The sequence below is a fragment of the Hemicordylus capensis genome, chromosome 1, assembly GCF_027244095.1.
Source record: "Hemicordylus capensis ecotype Gifberg chromosome 1, rHemCap1.1.pri, whole genome shotgun sequence".
In the NCBI taxonomy this organism is placed as follows: Eukaryota; Metazoa; Chordata; class Lepidosauria; order Squamata; family Cordylidae; genus Hemicordylus; species Hemicordylus capensis.
Genome location: NC_069657.1, coordinates 33,631,988 through 33,646,234, shown reverse-complemented (window position 1 = coordinate 33,646,234; position 14,247 = coordinate 33,631,988). Strand labels below are relative to the sequence as shown.

The window sequence follows — 14,247 nt, the reverse complement described above, 5'->3', positions numbered from 1 at the left end:
TCGGTTGACCTACTTTCCCTGCATGAACTAGGCTACCAAGACAGAGGCTGCCTTCGGACATCATGTCAAACCGGAGGCAACCATGCCAGAGGTTTGGGTTTGTGGTCATCTGAAGGTGGGAACTCTCAGTTATGAGACCAAAGCGACCTGAGGTTCCCAGCCACAAACCTCAGTGTGAACCCTTGGTTAGTTACTGAGTTTGCTAATGTTCTGAGCAAAGAAGTCCTAAATGAGTGTGTATCATTTGGCTTAATAGCATAATGTGTTAAGTCTGTTTTGCACAGGTAATTGACACATAGGAACTTAGAAAGCTGCCTTATACTGAGTCAGATCATTGATCCAGCTAGCTCAGTATTGTCTACACAAACTGGCAGCAATTTCTCCAAGGCTGCTGGCAGAAGTCTCTCTCAGCCCTATCTTGGAGATGCCAGGGAGTGAACTTGGATCCTCAGAGGCTCTTCCCAGAGTGGCCCCATCCCTTGAGGGGAATATCTTACAGTCAGAGGTGGATTAAGCTGTTTGCTGTTCATAGGCAAAAAGGCTTTTGCCACCCTTTAATCTAATAAACTAATAGTAATAATAGTAGTAGTAGTAGTATTAATAGGCCACTGCATGGCGGCAGCAGTGGCTGTGGGGACGAGGGGAACTTTCCCCCTTGTGCCCTCTAAAGAACACCGCTGCCGGCGGTGGGATGGGGCATAGCAGCTACAGGGAGGGAGGGTTGGGGGCGAGGAGGGGAGAGTCTCCCCCTTTACGTTTGGAAACGCCGCTGCACCTGGAAAGAGCTCACCGCTCCCTCCATCCTACCGCACAGCGGTGTTACCAAAGGTAAAGGGGGAAACTCTCCCCTCCTCACCCCCAACCCACCCTCCCTGCAGCTGCCACACCCCATCCCACCGCTGGCAGCGGTGTTCTTTAGAGGGCACAAGGGGGAAAGTTCCCCTCGCCCCCCCCCCCCACAGCCACTGCTGCCGCCATGCAATGGCCTATTATTATAACCCTCCCCACAGCCACTGCCGCCACATGTTTCTTTTTAAGGTAAAAGGGGGAACTTTCTCTCCCCACCCCACTGCAGCTGCTGCTGCCCCCAGAGACGGGCAGCAAAATTTGAGGAGCGGCCAAAATTTTCTGCTCCTCAAATTTTGCTGCCATAGGCAAATGCCTACTCCAGCTTTCCCTTTATTCCCCATTGCTTAGAGTGCTCACACAGGTAGTCTCCCATTCAAATGCAAACCAGGGTGGATTCTGCTTAGCAAAGGGAACAATTCATGCCTGCTACCACAAGGCCAGCTCTCCTCCCATCCAAAAATTGCTCCTTGCCAAGGGTGCATGAGCAAGTGACTAACTGGGACCTATCCTGTACATCTTAGGATGGGCGGCAGTCATGCCTGTATCTACCACTTACTGCCTGTATATATACACATTGGAAACTTGCAGTCAGAAGTCCCTGATGCTATGCTTAATAATGCACCACATTTTTTTAAAAAAAAGGCTGCCCTCTTTCAATTGGTCTAAGTAGATTTCCCAAAGAAGTACTAATGGAACTCCCTTCTGTCCCTGCATCCATTTCCCACTGGAAGCTGCCGCAAACCCCACAAAAAGTCCTCTCCCTTTTTTCATGGACAGAAAAAGCTTTTGTCAGCTTCTCAGCCAGATTAATTATCCTTAATCTTTCCAAACTGCCATTAGTTCCAGCCCTTGCTCTGTAAGAAATGCTGCACCGTCCTTGCTCTGCCAGCCTGGATCCTGGAGGGTGGTTTTCTTTGCAACTCCCACGATGCCTCGCGGCAGCTCCAGAGGCTTCTGAATGTGTCCAGGAACTTGCTGTGATTTCGCTCTTGTTTGGAGGCTCCATGGCGACTCCAATCGCTGTAATTGTGCAGCATTTTCATGCATAAAGAGTAGATCAACGGTTTCCAAAGCACTGAGGTATACAGGCTGTTGAGTGGCGGTCATTCAAGGGAAGCCACCTAATAAGCCTCCAAATCCCCTCTCCTGCCTGCACTACTTTAATACGCAATCCTATGAATCCATGCTGCAAGTTGTGCCTTAATGTTTAATTGTGCCATCTGCACAACAGTATACCTAGTTAGTGGCTAATGGCTTAAAATCAAGGCCCTGAAGTAAAACCCACTACAGTTCCATAGAAATCAGTAATAGTCTAGAGGAGGAGTTCCCAACTTTGGGCCCCAGATGTTGTTGGACTACATTTACCTTTCACCATTGAGACTGGGAATGATGGGAGTTGTAGTCCACGAACCTTTGGGAACCAGTGTACCCTCTATCAGGGATTCTCCGATACTGCTGATTACATCTGCCATCATCCCCAGCCAAAGGCCATTACAGCTGGGGATGATAGGAGGTCATCAAGAGCATCTGGGAATCCCTGATACAGGGAACACTGCTGGGGACGGGGTGGAGCCACCATTGGGCGAATGGGTTCAAAGAAACTGGGCTGCCACCCCCAAAGGCCATGCCTTGCAGGCCTAGACACGCCCCCCACATCTGATGTGAGATGCAGTGGGCATTATTTCGCTCCCCAATGGGGCTGCGCGGCACCATTTGGGACAAAAATCGGCCCGTACTGCTTTGGCAGCGCTGCCGGAGTGACTCTCCCTGCCTTTTAAAGGCAGCAAGAGCTGTGGCAAGGGACCCAGTTAGGCTTCCGGGGCACGACATGGAGGTTGGCACAGAAAAGCAGACTGTCTTTGGAGTGCTTAAGGATGGTGCGCTCCACCCCTGCCCTAACCCTAACCCTAACCCTTTTAACCCTAACCCTTTTTTAACCTTTGATGGTGGCTCCACCCCTAACCCTAACCCTTTTAAAGGCAGAGAGAGCCACTCCTGGCTTTGCTGCCAACGTAGAGGGACCAATCTCCCTCCCAAATGGGGCCGTGCAGCCCCATTTGGGAGGGAGACTACACCCCTGTGTCTGACATCAGACATGGGGGGGTGAGGCCAGGGGGCTGAGGTGGCGGCCAGGCACAAGCTGCCACCAGCCTTCCTCTGCCACTGGCTGGGGACCCAAGATTAGGAACCCTTGCCCCAGACCAGGGCTGCTCAGCTTCAGTCCTCCTGCAGAAGTTGGCCTACAACTCCCATAATCCTTGGCTATTGACCACTGTGTCTCGGGATTATGGGAGTTGTAGTCCAAAAACAGCTGGGGATGCGGCGGCACCAGGGGCATAACTATAATAGGGCAAGGGGAGACAGTTGTCTGGGGGCCCACTGCCTTGGGCAGCCCCCAGAGGCAAGTCACAGGACTGACTCACCCAACCACACACCCGCCCAGGCTTCCTTCAGTTGTATTCATCCTCTGAAACTGATGTGAGTGTTAAGACCTGGAGCTACCAGAACAGCATGTCTTTCTCTAGTACCATTAAATTTTACTATGCTTTTTGTTACCACTATTCAGCCTCATTTAAGATTTCTTTACTTCATGAGCTGAGCTTCAGTGAGGGGGGAGGGTATTTTAAAATCTTGTCTCTAGGACCACTACAACCTTGCTACGTCTCTGGGTGGCACCATTGAGCAGAAGGCAATGGTAATCCCCTCCTGTATTCTACCAAAGAAAACTACATGGCTCTGTGGTCACCAGGAGTCAACACCGACTTGACAGCACACTTTATCTCTACTGGAGCTCAAAAAACACATCCAGAAGTGATATGTCTGGAATCCTTGTTTCCTAATTCCAGATGCATATTGTAATGTTGCCTTCTACCCCACTTCCCAGAATGGTGAGAAGTCCCATAGGTTTTGGTGCCACTTGGATCCTGGCTTCCCTTGGAGGAGAGATCGCTGGGGATTTAGGGTGTTTTTGTAATACAGGTGGCCCTCATTATCCACAGTTTCAGCACTTGTGGCTTTGCATACCCACAGTCAGGCAATATATACCCAACTTGGTTATCTGTGGTACACGGTCTCACATATCCATGGTTTTCAGCAGCGCCGTTCTGCCCTTTCATGGTTGTCCTCTTGCTACATGTGCTCATGGGTTGTGAGAGGAGTTTGGAGGACAACAGTGGAATGCTTTGGTTTGCATGTTTAGAGTTTTTTGTGCTTCTAAAAGCCATTTTGAGTAGCATTTGGCAGTCTTGTGTAGCCTTGGGGCCAATAGGAATGATAGCAGGCTCCTTAACCAATTGGGAGCCTAGTAGCCTATGACTCTGGATAATGAAACCATGGACAATGAAAACTTAAGTCAATGGGAATGGGGGGCGGGGATTAGGTTCCGGAACCCAGGAAAATGAACAAAAAATCACCAAAAAGAAAGAATAAAAGCAAAAATAAGCACTTGGCCGCCTCCCACTCTCCCACTCTGCTTGGAGCCATTTCCTGGAGCCTCTTGCAGCATTGTACTGCCCTCATAAGATGCAAATGATCACCTATGTCAATGTTTTAATTTTGATGAAATCTTATTTCTTAATTTAAAAATTCAAATAAAAAAATTAATGTTGATAATTATAGGACTGTATTTAATTTAAATTGCAATTAAGAGAATTCTTCATTGCAGTTTAAATTAAATAATACAGTCCTATATTTATCAAAATTATTTTTAACTTAATTTTTTTTAAAAATTAAAAATTTAAATGATTTTAACTATTCATTGAAAGTTGATTTTTCTCTCACTCCTTGTTTCTCACACAATCCTCTCCGTGTGTGTGTGTGTGTGTGTGTGTACTTGAAATAGATTTAATACTGTGCTGCCTCTTTGGCCAAGCTTCCAGCCGAACAGGCCAGGGGCTTGTGCCGCTTCAATTATGGGGTGAGGAAGCCATGTTTATGCATTACTGGAAGAGCTGGGGGGCATTGCTGGAGGAGCTAGAGAGTGGGAGAGTGGAAGATCTGGGGTGGCCAAGGTACAGTCCTGTGCTCCAGGCTTATTTCTGCTTTTATTCCTTCTTCTTGGTGATTTTTTTGGGTCATTTTCCTGGGCCTAACCCCCACAATTCTCATTGACTTAAGTTTTTTTTTGCCCATGTTTTCATTATCCGGAGTCGTAGGCCAGAATGGAACCCCCACGAACCACAAGTGCCACCTGTATTTGATTTATTTACAAGTTGATGGAGTGGAAATGGCAGAGCATTCCATGGTCAGTGGCCAATATTCAGAGCAAGGATGCTCCAGTGCCACAAAAGAGCAATCGAACAGAACTCCCCAACTAACTGCACCCATGCAGAGGGGAAGTGGACATTTTTTTACGCCTTTCCCTTCCCCAGGAAGCTCTCGGTCATGTGAAAATATGTCCCTTAGGGCTGCTCAATATTTTCAGTTGTTTCTTGCACCTTTAATAATCACTGCTGCTGGATGTTTGGGATTTTTAATGTTTCAAATTGGTCTAATATTGTTATTTTCCTTGTACAAAGCCTTAGGCACTTGCCGAAAGACAAGTAAGAAATGTGAATGAACAAATCGTTGCTGTTTTATTGCTTGTTTGATTTCTATACTGCTTTTCATTAAAAATAATCCCAGCGCAGTTTACAATATAATTAAAACAATGCACAAATACAAAAAGTACAGACGTTAAATATGAATATAAAAATTATATATATTTCTATTTTAAAGTCTAAATACCCATGTAAAACTGTAACACAGAGAAGCAGCAGTAGAAACTGTACTCTCATATAAAAGCCTGGGTGAAGAGCCACATTTTAATTGTGGAGAGGAGAGCTGGTCTTGTGGTAGCAAGCATGACTTGTCCCCATAGCTAAGCAGGGTCTGCCCTGGTTGCATCTGAATGGGAGAATTGATGTGTGAGCACTGCAAGATATTCCCCTCAGGGGATGAAGCCACTCTGGGAAGAGCAGAAGGTTTCAAGTTCCCTCCCTGGCTTCTCCAAGAACCAAGATAGGGCTGAGAGAGATTCCTGCCTGCAACCTTGGAGAAGCCGCTGCCAGTCTGTGAAGACAATACTGAGCTAAATAGACCAATGGACTGACTCAGTATATGGCAGTTTCCTATTTTCCTATGTTCCTAATTGTTTTCTAAAAATTGTGATGGAAGCTGTGGAGCGGATACCAGCCAGGAGCACATTCCAAAGACTGGGGGCAATGACGGAGAAGGCCCTGTCCCACATGCTCAACAGCTGAGCCTCTCTCACCATTGGCACATGGAGCAGAGCCCTCTCCAATGATTTTGTCAAGCAGGCAGAAACCCTTGGGAGCAAGCGGTCCTTCAGATATCCAGGGCCCAAAATGCTGTAAAAATACATGCTCCAAATTCACACATCACTCTTCTGATTACTGAACATGCTGCCCTTTTCAAACAATCACTCATGCAGTTGCTCTTCCCAGAGCGGCTCCATCCCCTAAGGGGAATATCTTAGTGCTCACACATGTAATCTTCCATTCAAATGCAAATCAGGGTAGACTCTGCTTAGCAAAGGGGACAATTCATGCATGCTGCCACAAGATCAGCACTGCTCCCTATAGTGGCTATGGCCACTATTCCCTCTACTAAGCCTCTTGCCTTTGATCAAACTGTCAGGGAGAGAATTCTTTTTGAAGGGCAGAATTTGGCCCCAAGGCCTACAGTTGTTGATCCCCAATATATAGTAGTTGATCACTTGATGATAACATTCCAAAATAGTGACCCAAATTAAAAACACGTGAATGCAACCCTGGCATCGTTTCTTTCCATCGGATTAGGTCTTTTCTCCAAGCATCTCTGGTCCCTGGCACCTTGTGTGCTTTTGCTCTGGAGGTTGCAGCACTTTTAATCTGGAGGATGTAGGTTAATCATGTGTGTGAAATGAATGGATGGGGCTGAAAGGACTGTTACTCTGCTGACCTTAGTGCAAGAGCTGAGAAAGTAATTATTTTTATTGTTGTTGTTGTTGTTGTTATTATTATTATTATTATTATTATTATTATTACATTTATATCCCGCTCTTCCTCCAAGGAGCCCAGAGTGGGCAAGAGTGGAATGTACAAAATCCAGAACATATCTGATATGAGCTCACTGAAATCAGAAGGGAGAGGCCTGCTTCGAGATCCCTCTGTCAGGAAGATAAGATCAGCATGGTCTTCCCTGTGGTGGTTCCCAAGGATGTGGAATGAGCTTTCCAAAGAAGTGCATTACTGCAACTCTCTTTTAGTTTTCAGGAAGAATTGTAAACCTCATCTTTTTTTTAAGCCTTTAGAAAACAAGGTGGTTGCTATTAATCTATCTGCTGCTGCTTCAAATTACTTTTAGAGGTGTGAATTTTTAAAATACTCAAGCTGTGAATTTTAATATATTGTTAACAGTTTGTAGGCCACCTCAATCAATAGAATCAGATGGGTTGTACATATGTATCAGGGCTCCTCTGAATGTTCTGTGAAATTGCATAGGAACATAAGAAGCTGCCTTCTACCGAGTCAGATCATTGGTCCAGTTAGCTCAGTATTGTCTACACAGATTGGCAGTGGCTTCTCCAAGGTTGCAGGCAGCAGGGGCGTAGCAAGGTTGGAGTGGGCCCAGAAACAAGATTTTAAAAGCCCCCCCCCCCCCGCTCACTGAAGCTCAGCTCATGAAGTAAAGAAATCTTAAATGAGGCTGAATAGTGGTAACAAAAAGCATAGTAATATGTCTGTCTGTCTATCTATCTATCAAACCTATGCGCCACAATAGAACATCATCCTAAATTATTTTTTAAAAGGTTTTGTAAATTGTGGACGATGCAAGTCATGTAACGATACTAGAGAAAGACATGCTGTTCTGGTAGCTCTAGGTCTTAATACTCGCATCAATTTCGGAGGATGAATACAACTGAAGGAAGCCCAGGTGGGTGTCCGGCTGGGGGAGTCAGTCATGTGACTTGCCTCTTGGGGGCCGCCCAAGGCAGTGGGCCCCCAGACAACTGTCTCCCCTTGCCCTATTATAGTTATGCCCCTGGCAGGCAGGAATCTCCCTCAGCCCTATCTTGGAGATGCCAGGGAGGGAACCTGGGACCCCATATGCTCTTCTCAGAGCAGCCCCATCCTCTGAGGAGAATATCTTATGGTGCTCACACATGTAGTCTCTCATTCAAATGCAAACCAGGGCAGACCCTACTTAGCAAAGGGGACAATTCATGCTTGCTACCACAAGACCAGCTCTCCTCCCATAGACCTCCATTTCCTGATTCAAGAAGCATTGAGGGCAGTGGCAACAGGGGGTGGTGGCCCAAGGCATGGCTGCATCTGAAGCGAAATGCTGCCTTACCCCCACACACCTCAGGGGGGCTAGTCCCTTACAAAATCAACCCTTGCCAGCTTTGGAAGTGGTGCAGGAGGTGAGGAGGAGGAAAGGATGCCAGCAGCTGCCTCGTAGTTCTTGCAAGGTCTGTGAAGAGAGTCTCTTCTTGAACAGCTTGCAAGGGTCTTCCTGAAGAGCTGCCTGCCATCTTGCTGCCTGGCTGGTTCACCAATAATCTGCCACCTGAGGGGACCACCTCCCATGCCTCATGAAAGAACCGCCCCTAGGTGGCAGGTTCTGCCCTTTCTGTATATGCATATTGGAGGTGTGTGAAGGAACATGAATATCAATGGGAGGCACTGCCTACTTCTACCGCCCCACCACACTCACATTAACTGAATGCTGGGGGAACGTCAGTAATTGACTAGTACAGTAATAACCAGTACAAATGAGCTGGAGGGGTGGGTGGGAAACAAGCCTCAGGAGCAGCCCATGATGCTCCTGTTCCACCCTGTCCCCAGAGATGCACCTAGGTAATTTTGAAGCCTGCACCTAAAGGCCTTTGGAGGCCCCCATGCTGCACTAAGCATCATTTTGTAACATGTAGGTTCTTGAGGGCACACACCACACCACCCAACTAAAGAGGATTTGGGGGGCCCAGGAAGCATGGAGGCCCTGGACTTTGGCCCCAAAGTCCAGAGGTAAGAGCACCTCTGCCTGTCCCTGTCTCTCCCTCTCTCGTTTACACTGCTCAGTAATTCACCTGGTTGGAGATTGAAACACTTTGATGGGGAATTCAATCCCCAACCAGACAAATTACCGGCCTGCTGGGCTCGGGGAGGGAGGGTGGTAGCCAGGGCGGGGCATAGCGGAAGCATCACTGACTGCACCTGCGGCTCGTTTCCCATCCCCTGCCAGTTCCTTTGTACCAGCCACCACAGATTGACTACTGAACAGAAGACTACTATAGTCCAAAGCAAGATTAGGTAACAGATGGCCTGCTACAAACACAAGAGTAGTAGGAGAAAGGTACACTTCTGTGGTTAAACGTAAAAGTGGGAGTTATGATACCCGTTCAGGATAATGGTGGGTAGAAGAGTTCTGCTCCACTCTGTGCTATTCCACTTCAAACAGAGGAAGTTGGTTTCTTTCCATTTGGTCATCATCATTTCAAATTTGCTTTAATCTGAAAAGGCAATATGGCAAAAGTAATTTTCAAGAGGAATGAAAAGGATTAGCCACCCACGAAGCATAAATGCTTGGACAGTATCCATCGGACGGCTTGAGAAAGGAATGCTATTGGCAACTGGGAATCAATCCCCAGCTTGTTTTACTGGAAAGAGTAACCACAATAGGCTAGTTTTGTTTTGGAGTGGTTACAAAGTAGATCTAAATTGAGAAAGTCCCCGTGTTGATAATTTACAGTGTGTAGAAAGGAATGGCACTTTATTATATTTAATGACTTTAAATATAATTCATTTTATTCATTTTATTTACTTCGATGATAGAGGAGCCAATGTGAATTAATGCCTGCTTTTATAAATACAACTAGATTGAGAAGTGTTGATGTGCATAGCCTGCAAAATCAGGCCGTAAACTTTTCAGAGCTCAGTGCAGTGCTATTAATCTTTCACATACATGACTGATAAATTGTAATGTGAACACGATCTCCACTTTGGTGTGGAAAATGTGATGCTTTGTGAGGAAAGGTTAAAGCATCGAGGGCCTTTTACAGTAAACAATTAAAAGTCTATCACGTGGTGGTGGGTGAGCAGCATAATAGAGGTTTGATTCTTTTACTGTACATTAAGAAACAGGGTAGAAAAGAAAACAATGGCTGACATTCACAGCAAAGATGCACTGTTGCAGCAAGATGATCAGACTTTCAGACTAACTGCACCAGTGCACTGGGGAAGGGGCAAATTTTGACACCATCCCCTACCTAAGGAAGCCCTCTGTGCCACCTGAAGATATGTCCCTAAGGGTTGCACAACCCTCAGGGATATATTTTTAGGTGTCATAGAGGGCTTCTTGGGGGAAGGGGAGGCCATCAAAATTTTCCACTTCCCCAGTGCAATTAGTCTGGAAGTGCTGTTAGGATGCTTCACTGGTGCTTTCTTCCTCTGATTATCAGCCACTATCTCTGTCTTAGGCTGTGATTCCCTGTTGGTGGAAATTGTACTTCCGTGGAACAGCTCTTGGTCCTGAGAGGCAGCTGAAATAATTTTCCCCAACAGTAGGTCTAAATGCACAACAATCTAAAGATGTTTCTTAGGAAAAGAGGGGGGGGACACCCAAACCTGAGCATTGGCCATGCAACGTACCAATTAAAGCATGCTGGAATTAAGGTATAGGGCCCTGGATGAAAACTGAGGTACAATTACCTCCTGGAACTTCTGTAACAACTGAGTAGATAACTAGGAACTGACTAGCAGTGAACTCAGCAATGGCATCCAAGTTGTTTAGGACCAGGGTGTTCAAAGGGTCACTTCTCACACACTTCTACCTACTTGTTGGGGTCTTTGCAGGATACCCTGGCTCATGTCACACCACCCTCAAAATTACAATTGATGGGGATGTGGGATAGGCTGTCCTCAGTAGTAGCACCCACCCACACTGTGAACACTCCTCCCTGAGAGGCTACTCTGACCTCTTCTTTACTCATCTTTACTAACAATTATTACTAATTATTTTAACTGGATTTTTGAGTGTATGAACCACCTAGAGTCATCAGGAATGGACGATATATATCTGAACTAAATAAATAACCTTTCAATATCTGGTGAAGACCATCTGATTCCAGCATGTTTTTTGGTACTGGCTAGCGGTCTCCATTCATCTGTGTATTTTTTAGTGATGGGTTGCTTTTCCTCCTACCTTGCTTCCACACAACTGAAAATTGGGAGCACACACAGCTCCCAAGCCTGGGTACAACACAGTTTTCGATTGTGTGAATGACCTCAATATGTGAAATATGTTATTGTTTTACATAATTTATGCCCTTCATCCAAACTGGAACTGTAGTATGGGAGAAGGGGACTAATACTTCCCCCCCACTATTTTCCCCACAAAAATGTCCCCCTTAAAATTATTTGCCCTTTCAGAAAAGCTGCTATTTGCATCCATACTTTTTCCCTTTCTGGGATAAATAGCAGCTTCTGGGATAATTTTTATGAGGAAGACAGCATGGAAGGATGATTCAACTCCCCTGATGCCATGATCCTGGTCTGGATTGAGAGTAGGCTGCAATTTTAAAAATTGACCCCAGTCAGTGTCTCCAATTTTAAAAAGTGTAAAGAGACAGAAATGTGAGATTCCATTTTAAGTCTCATCAAGTCTCATGCAACGAAACATCATCCTAGATGATGACAGCATATCCATCAAGACTTCAGTCACAAATATCTGGCAGATTATTTTACAGAACAAAATATAGCCAATGGGGAAAACTTGATCCTATGCAGGAAATCTCTCTCTCTGAAAGAGAAATCCAGCAAACAAAACTGAAATCAAGAATCATTTTCAGCTGAATCAGTCAGTTTAATCTTTCTCTAAAATGTCAAATGCTACCTCAAATACTTCTCAAAGAGCAATATTTAATGGGGAACATTTACTGTGATACATCGGGAGATGATGAACTGATACATCTCACAAGAAGTCTGAGTTTGATAATGTTAGAGACACCAGTATGTCCAGATTATATATGGAAATACAGAAGTGCTTTTAATACCTAGTATAGTGTGTGTGTGTGTGTGTGTGTGTGTGTGTGTGTGTGTGTGTGTGTGACTCATCAAACATCTGAACTAATTGAGGCAAGCAGATGACATTATCCTCTCTCATCTTATGAATACAAGGAAAATTGAAAGAATTTACCTCATTGTAGGTGGTAGTGATGCCACAATCAATGACACTGTAGGCTGTATCTTGAAAGAGAATAAAATCTGGAGCATTGTTACTAGTCTTCTCCTCAGAGAAGAAACTAAGAGCTAAGATGACTTCGGAGATAACAATGCAAAAATAACCGATTGTGTGCGGACACTGGTGAAATTGCTGCATACTGTACATTAATTCCCACAAAGAAACTCTACAATGGAATACCTTAATATTTACCCAAGGAACAGTGTTTGACACCCTGACTAACAAAGCACCAGTGCAATGGGAAATGTGAGGACACACTCCTTAGTAGCCATGGAATCTCTCTGCCTTCGCAATCTGTGCTGGTGGGGTTTAAAGGGGTTTAGAAGCAGTGAACTCACCTGTTCCTTAGACAGGCAATTCACTATGCGATCTGTACTACAATGAGCCTACAGTGTCATTGATTGTGACATCACTGCTGCCTACAATGCAGTTATGTGAGCCAGAGTATGCATGTACAGATCTGTTTGCACACACAGTTATTCATGTTACGTTCAGTGCCAATACAGCAGTACACCTGCATTCCAAGGGGTTCAGTTTAAAAATGACTGCATGTACAGTCATTCACACAAATACATGTACAGTTACTTCTGTGCAAGTACAATGCCATGTCTGAATAGGGCTAGTGCGAAGCTGTAAGCAAGCATGTATAGTTTATATATTCATTTTTACATTTATATCCCACTCTTCCTCCAAGCAGCCCAGAGTGGTGTTTATGTTCATCCTCACAACAGCTCTGTGAAGTAGGTTAGGCTAAAAGATACATTATTTTATTTTATTTATTTATCTGATTTCTATACCGCTCTTCCAAAAATAGCTCAGGGCAGTTTACACAGAGAAATAACAAATAAATAAGATGGCTCCCTGTCCCCAAAGGGCTCACAGTCTAAAAAGAAAGGTAAAATAGACGCCAGCAACAGTCACTGGAGGCACCGTGCTGGGGGTGGATAGGCCCAGTTGACTAGTGCAGAATGACCCAGTGAGTTGCATCGCTGAATGGGAATTTGAACTCAGGTCTCCATGCTCCCAGTTCTAACCACGACATCATGCTGGCTATATCCAGGTGGGGCCAGGCTGATTTTGCCTTGCTAGTGTTTATTATTTGTTTACTTACTTGACATATTTATATACTGCCCCAAACGCCCCTCTCTGAGAGGTGTTCTTGCTTGGATAGAGGTGGTGCAACTACCTGGAGGCCCTTGGCACAAGCCAACATGTCCTCCTTCCCCTTGCTTTTGCACTCACAAGGCAGGATGTTCTTTCTCACAAGGAGAGGGTGGGGCCATAACTCAATGGAAGAGCATCTGCATGCTTGCATGCAGAAGGTCCCAGGTTCAGTCTCTGGCATCTCCAGGTAGGGCTGGGAAAGACTCCTGCCTGAAAGCTTGGAGAAGCCGCTGCCAGTCAGTGTGGACAAGAGTGAGCCAGATGGACCAAGGGTATGACTCGGTAAAGAGAGCTTCCTATGTTCCTAAGTAAGTTTTCTGCAGCTGTTTGTTCTGCGGCAGATGGCTGGGGCTAGGCTGATCTTTTTCTTGCCGATGTTCTTGCTGGGAGAGATGGGGATGCAATGTCCCAGCAGCCCCTGATCCTCTAGCTGGTGGCCAAGGCCAGAGTAATCCTTCACTTTGGCATGCACAGAATTCACAGTAATTCCCTCACTTCTGCATTCACCAGGAGGCTTTACACACAGGGCTTTTTCTTCTAATCTCCTCCAGAATGGAGTGTGCCAGTCCACATATTAGCTGTGTTTACCCCGAAGTAGCTGCCAGCTATCCGGGCCCAGTACAGACATGACTCTGTTTCCCCCAAATCTTGGTTGTGCATTCAGGCTTAGCCCGAAGTATGTCCGGCTTTAAAAAAATCTCCTAGTTTCAGAGGCTTTTGAAAAAATATCCAAGGCTTCTGTTATGCCCCACAGCTTCTCCCTTGTTGTGTGGAGTGGCCATGCCAGTAATCCGGCTTTTCAAAACTCAGTGAAGGGGAGTTTACATAGGCTTTAGATATGCAGAATGGATGTAACCTGAGCCTTTTTGTCTGAGTGGATTCCATTAGCCTGCAATTTTCTTCATGACAGAGAGAAAACTCTGATTTCTGCTTTAAACTTCCTTGCCTCTTAAATTGTCTCAGGTGTGTGTGCGTGTGGCAGGCTGGGGGACATCAGGTGATGGAGGCAAT

The 14,247-nt window shown here is 45.6% G+C and overlaps 1 protein-coding gene and 1 long non-coding RNA gene across 2 annotated transcripts in view; one reads left to right on the top strand and one right to left on the bottom strand.

Moving 5' to 3' along the window:
- The window catches only part of CHGA (chromogranin A), a 35,540-nt gene that overhangs the window by 4,280 nt on the left and 17,013 nt on the right, over positions 1 to 14,247 (top strand). The gene's annotated exons all lie outside the window — the stretch shown is intronic.
- LOC128340154 (uncharacterized) lies at positions 1,754 to 12,404 on the bottom strand. The gene is made up of 3 exons (XR_008313493.1): positions 12,028 to 12,404; positions 9,229 to 9,343; positions 1,754 to 1,869 (listed from the first exon to the last, which is right to left on the bottom strand). It is a non-coding gene; the product is annotated as an uncharacterized LOC128340154 (long non-coding RNA).